Source organism: Oryctolagus cuniculus, chromosome 8, assembly GCF_964237555.1.
Source record: "Oryctolagus cuniculus chromosome 8, mOryCun1.1, whole genome shotgun sequence".
In the NCBI taxonomy this organism is placed as follows: Eukaryota; Metazoa; Chordata; class Mammalia; order Lagomorpha; family Leporidae; genus Oryctolagus; species Oryctolagus cuniculus.
Window position 1 is genome coordinate 143,023,312 of NC_091439.1, and position 7,027 is coordinate 143,030,338.

Genomic DNA, 7,027 nt, shown 5'->3' on the forward strand with positions numbered 1-7,027 from the left:
TGATATTAAGATGGCTACGCCTGCTCTTTTTTCATTTCTGTTGGCATGGTATATCTTTTTCCAGCCTTTCACTTTCAGTCTGTATGGATCTTTGTTGGAAAGATGTGGTTTTTTTTTTAACTTTTATTTAATGCATATAAATTTCCAAAGTACGACTTATGGATTACAATGGCTTCCCCCCCAATACCGTCCCTCCCACCCACAACCCTCCCCTTTCTCACTCCCTCTCCCCTTCCATTCACATCAAGATTCATTTTTGATTATCTTAATATACAGAAGATCGGCTTAGTATACCTTAAGTAAGTATTTCAACAGTTTGCTCCCACACAGAAACATAAAGTGAAAAATAATAGATGATTTTTTTTAAATGATGATGAAATCAGATCAGACCTATTGTCATGTTTAATCCCAGTGAGAGTCAAGTTGGGAATTGATAATTTCTTTCTTTTTTTTTTTTTTTTACAGAAGATCAGTTTAGTGTACATTAAGTAAGGATTTCAACAGTTTGCACCCCCATAGAAACACAAAGTGAAATATACTGTTTGAGTACTCGTTATAGCATTAAGCCTCAGTGTACAGCACGTTAAGGACAGAGATCCTACATGAGGAGTAAGTGCACAGTGACTCCTGTTGTTGACTTTACCAATTGACACTCCTGTTTATGGCATCAGTAATCTCCCTATGCACCAGTTATGAGTTTCGAAGGCTATGGAAGCTCCTTGAGTTCTCCGACTCTTATCTTGTTTAGACACGGTCATAGTCAAAGTGGAGGTTCTCTCCTCCCTTCAGAGAAAGGCACCTCCCTCTTTAATGACCTGTTCTTTCCACTGGGATCTCACTCACAGAGATCTTTTTGCCAGAGTGTCTTGGCTTTCCATGCCTGAAATACTCTCATGAGCTTTTCAGCCAGCTCCGAATGCCTTTAGGGCTGATTCTGAGGCCAGAGTGCTATTTAGGACATCTGCCATTCTATGAGTCTGCTGAGTATCTCACTTCCCATGTTGGATCACTCTCCCCTTTATTTACTCCATCGGTTAGCGTTAGCAGGTACTAGACTTGTCTATGTGCTCCCTTTGACTCCCAATCCCTCCACCATGACCAACTGTGAACTGAAACTGATCACCTGGAACAGTGAGATGGCATTGGTACATGCCACCTCGATGGGATTGAATTGGAATCCCCTGGTATGCTTCCAACTCCACCACTTGGGGCAAGTCAGCCTGAGCATGTCCCAAATTATACATCTCTTCCCTCTCCCATTCCCACCACCATGTTCAACAGGGATCACATTTCAGTTAATTTTCAACACTTAAGAATAACTGTGCATCAATTACAGATCTAAACCAGTCATATTAAGTAGAACAGATAAAAAAACTAAGAGGGATAATGTATTAAGTTGTTCATTAACAGTCAGGGCTATGCTGATCAAGCCACCGTTTCCCATAGTGTCCACCTCACTCCAACAGGTTTCCCTCTTGGTGTTTAGTCAGTCGTCACCGATCAGGGAGAACATATGGTATTTGTCCCTTTGGGACTGGCTTAATTCACTCAGCATGATGTGTTCCAGATTCCTCCATTTTGTTGCAAATGACTGGATTTCGTTGTTTCTTACTGCGGTATAGTATTCTAAAGAGTATATATCCCATAATTTCTTTATCCAGTCTATCCTTGATGGGCATTTAGGTTGGTTCCAGGTCTTATCTATTGTGAATTGAGCTGCAATAAACATTAGGGTGCAGACCTCTTTTTTGTTTGCCAATTGAAATTCCTTTGGGTAAATTCCAAGGAGTGGGATGGCTGGGTCGAACGGTAGGGTTATCTTCAGGTTTCTGAGGAATCTCCAGACTGACTTCCATAGTGGCTTGACCAGTTTGCATTCCCACCAACAGTGGGTTAGTGTCCCTTTTTCCCCACATCCTCTCCAGCATCTGTTGTTGGTAGATTTCTGCATGTGAGCCATTCTAACCGGGGTGAGGTGAAACCTCATTGTGGTTTTGATTTGCATTTCCCTGATTGCTAATGACCTTGAACATTTTTTCATGTGCCTGTTGGCCATTTGGATTTCCTCTTTTGAAAAATGTCTATTGAGGTCCTTGGCCCATCTCTTAAGTGGGTTGTTGGTTTTGTTTTTGTGGAGTTTCTTGATCTCTTTGTAGATTCTGGTTATTAACCCTTTATCTGTTGCATAGTTTGCAAATATTTTTTCCCATTCTGTCAGTTGTCTCTTCACTCTCCTGACTGTTTCTTTTGCAGTACAGAAACTTCTCAATTTGATGCAATCCCAATAGTTGATTTTGGCTTTGACTGCCTGTGCCTCCCGGGTCTTTTCCAGAAATTCTTTGCCTGTGCCAATATCTTGAAGGGTTTCTCCAGTGTTCTCTAGTAACTTGATGGTGTCAGGTCGTGGATTTAGGTCTTTAATCCATGTTGAGTGGATTTTTGTGTAAGGTGTAAGGTAGGGGTCTTGCTTCATGCTTCTGCATGTGGAAATCCAATTTTCCCAGCACCATTTATTGAATAGACTGTCCTTGCTCCAGGAATTAGCTTTAGATCCTTGATCAAATATAAGTTGGCTGTAGATGTTTGGGTTGATTTCTGGTGTTTCAATTCTGTTCCATTGGTCTATCCATCTGTTTCTGTACCAGTACCATGCTGTTTTGATTACAACTGCCCTGTAGTATGTCCTGAAATCTGGTATTGTGATGCCTCTGGCTTTGTTTTTGTTGTACAAGATTGCTTTAGCTATTCGAGGTCTCTTGTGCCTCCATATAAATTTCAGCACCATTTTTTCCAGATCTGAGAAGAAGGTCTTCTGTATCTTGATTGGTATTGCATTGAATCTGTAAATTGCTTTTGGGAGAATGGACATTTTGATGATATTGATTCTTCCAATCCATGAGCATGGAAGATTTTTCCATTTCTTGGTATCCTCTTCTATTTCTTTCTTTAAGGTTTTGTAATTTTCATCGTAGAGATCTTTAACGTCTTTGGTTAAGTTTATTCCAAGGTATTTGATTGTTTTTGTAGCTATTGTGAATGGGATTGATCTTAGAAGTTATTCCTCAGCCATGGCATTGTCTGTGTATACAAAGGCTGTTGATTTTTGTGCATTGATTTTATACCCTGCTACTTTGCCAAACTCTTCTATGAGTTCCAATAGTCTCTTAGTAGAGTTCTTTGGGTCCCCTAAATACAGAATCATGTCATCTGCAAAGAGGGATAATTTGACTTCTTCCTTCCCAATTTGTATCCCTTTAATTTCTTTTTCTTGCCTAATAGCTCTGACTAGAACCTCCAGAACTATATTGAATAGCAGTGGTGAGAGTGGGCATCCCTGTCTGGTTCCAGATCTCAGTGGAAATGCTTCCAACTTTTCCCATTCAATAGGATGTTGGCTGTGGGTTTTTCAGAGATTGCTTTGATTGTATTGAGGAATGTTCCTTCCAAACCCAGTTTGCTTAGAGTTTTCATCATGAACGGGTGTTGTATTTTATCAAATGCTTTCTCGGCATCTATTGAGATAATCATATGGTTTTTCTTCTGCAGTCTGTTAATGTGGTGTATCACATTGATTGTCTTGCGCACATTAAACCATCCCTGCATACCAGGGATAAATCCCACTTGGTCTGGGTGGATGATCTTTCTGATGTGTTGTTGCATTCTATTGGCGAGAATTTTATTGAGGATTTTTGCATCTATGTTCATCAGGGATATTGGTCTGTAATTCTCTTTCAGTGCTGCATCTTTTTCTGGCTTAGGAATTAAGGTGATTCTGGCTTCATAGAAAGAATTTGGGAGGACTCCCTCTTCTTCGATTGTTCTGAATAGTTTGAGAAGAATTGGAGTTAGTTCTTCTTTAAACGTCTGGTAGAATTCAGCAGTGAATCCATCTGGTCCTGGGCTTTTCTTTGTTGGGAGGGCCTTTATTACTGTTTCAATTTCTGTCTCAGTTATGGGTCTGTTTAGGTTTTCTAAATCTTCCTGGTTCAATTTAGGCAGGTTGCATGTGTCCAGGAATCTATCCATTTCTGATAGGTTTCCCTGTTTGCTGGCATACAAGTCCTTGTAGTAATTTCTGATGATTCTTTTTATTTCTGTGGTGTCTGTTGTTACGTTTCCTTTTTCATCTCTGATTTTATTGATTTGGGTCTTTTCTTTTTTTAGTTAGTTGGGCCAATGGGGTGTCAATTTTGTTTATTTTTTCAAAAAACCAGCTCCTCATTTGGCTGATTTTTTGTAATGTTTTTCTTGATTCAATCCTGTTGATTTCTTCTCTGATTTTAATTATTTCTCTTCTCCTACTAGATTTGGGTCTGGTTTGCTGTAGGTTTTCTAGATCCTTGAAGTGAATTGAAAGCTCATCTATTTGGTGTCTTTCCAATTTCTTGATGTAGGCACCTATTGATATAAACTTTCCTCTTAACACTGCTTTTGCTGCGTCCCATAAGTTTTGGTATGTTGTGCTGTTATCCTCATTTACTTCCAGAAAGTTTTTGATTTCTCTTTTGATTTCTTCTATGACCCATTGTTCATTCAGGAGCATGTTGTTCAATCTCCATGTGTTTGCGTATACTCTAGGGATTCCTGAGTTGCTAATTTCCAACTTCATTCCTTTATGGTCTGAGAAGCTGCATGGTATGATTCTAATTCTTTTGAATTTGCTGAGACTTGCGTTATGGTCTAGTATGTGGTCAATCCTAGAGAAGCTTCCATGTACTGCTGAGAAGAATGTAAAATCTTTAGCTGTAGGATTGAAAGTTCTGTATATATCTGTTAGATCCATTTGGGCTATAGTGTCGTTTAAATCTACTGTCTCCTTGTTGATCTTCTGACCGGATGATCTGTCTATTTCTGAGAGTGGAGTATTGAAGTCCCCCAGTACTATTGTATTGGGGTCTAAGTCTCCCTTTAAGTCCGTTAATAAATCTTTTAGATAAACTGGTGCCCTGTAGTTAGGTGCATATACATTGATAATTGTTATATCTTCCTGTTGAATTGATCCCTTAATCATGATATAGTGTCCCTCTTTGTCTCTCTTAACAGTTTTTGTGGTAAAGTTTATGTTGTCCGATATTAAGATGGCTACGCCTGCTCTTTTTTCATTTCTGTTGGCATGGTATATCTTTTTCCAGCCTTTCACTTTCAGTCTGTATGGATCTTTGTTGGAAAGATGTGTTTCTTGTAAGCAGCAAATAGATGGGTTTTGTTCCTTAACCCAATCAGCCAATCGGTGTCTTTTAACTGGACAGTTCAGGCCATTCACGTTCAAAGTGACTAATGATAAGTGGTAACTTTGCCCTGCCATTTGCCAAAGATAAGTTCTAATATATGCTTTGAATTCCCTGTGATCTTTTGCTGTGAGGTTTCCTTCCTTGGTTTCCTTCCTTTACCTTCTTTCATATTGATGACCGTGTTTCTTTGTTTCTGTGTGTAACACATCTTTAAGCATCTTTTGCAGGGCTGGACGAGTGGCAACAAATTCTTTCAATTTCTGTTTGCTATGCAAAGTCTTTATTTCACCTTCATTCACAAATGATAGCTTTGCAGGATATAATATTCTGGGCTGGCAGTTGTTCTCTCTTAGTACCTGGGCTATATCTCGCCATTCCCTCCTAGCTTGTAGAGTTTCTGATGAGAAGTCAGCTGTGAGTCTGATTGGAGATCCTCTGAGAGTAATCTGACGTTTCTCTCTTGCACATTTTAGGATCTTTTCTTTATGTTTCACTGTGGAGAGTTTAATTACAACGTGTCGTGGTGAGGATCTCTTTTGGTCGTGTTTATTAGGGGTTCTGTGAGCTTCCTGTACTAGGATTTCTCTGTCCTTCTCCAAACCTGGGAAATTTTCTGCTAATATCTCACTAAAAAGGCCTTCTAATCCTTTCTCCCTCTCCATGCCTTCAGGAACTCCTAGAACCTGAATGTTGGGTTTTTTAATAGTATCCTGAAGATTCCCGACAATATGTTTTAGATTTCTAATTTCCTCTTCTTTTCTTTGGTCTGACTGTATCCTTTCCTGTTCTCTGTCTTCTAAGTCCAATATTCTCTCTTCTGCTTCTCCCATTCTGTTTGTAAGGCTCTCTATTGTGTTTTTCATTTGATCTATTGAATTCTTCACTTCAGTCATTATCCCAGTTTCCTGTTGTACTAGTTGTTTCGTTTCATTTTGATTCCTCCTTAATATTTCATTTTCACGAGAGAGATTTTCTGTCTTGTCCATTAAGGATTTCTGTAGTTCAAGAATTTGTTTTTGATAACTTCTTAATGTTCTTATCAATTTTTTGAGATCTGCTTCTTGCATTTCTTCTATGTCATCATCCTCATAATCTTGAATTGGGGTGTCTTTTTCATTTGAGGGCTTCATGGTGACTTCCTTGTTTTTATTACCTTGGTTTTTGCGTTTGTTATTTGTCATATTGGAGATATTTGGTTTCTTCACTGTGGTGCTTTTTCTTGTTATACTATGACTCTAGATTAAGTGGACTATCTGTTTTTGATGGAGCCTTAGGGCTTGAGATGGGTGTGGCCTGAGAGCTCTGTTTGGTGTGCCAAAGGTGACACTCCCAGGTTAGGTGTGGTAAACCTCTCTCTCTCTCTTTCTTTTTTTTTTTTTTGATTCAAAAGGGAAGTTATTCTGCACAGCTGAACGAAGTTGGAGGTAGTTAGCAGGCAAATGATATACCCACAGGAGCCAGAGATCAGAAGCTCTTTCCCAAGGACCACAGAGGGAATCTGTTCGGCCCTCAGAGTGGGCTCAAATTCTCCTTCAGTCTCCCACTGGGTTGCCAAAGTTATGGAATTGTAGCGTCTCTGGAGAGTACTCACATGAATTCCGTGAGTTCTCTCCCCCACCGTCTCTTTTTTCACAGTCTCAGTTCAGTAGCACCACAAATTTACTAGGTCCTAATCTCCTGTTAATTCGCCCCACCCAGAGTCAGGTTTTTCTGCTAGGCTCAGGGCCGGTGCAGACCTGAGGTCGCTCTGCTTATGACATATGTCCAAGATAGCGCCTGCTCTTTGTCTTGCTCAC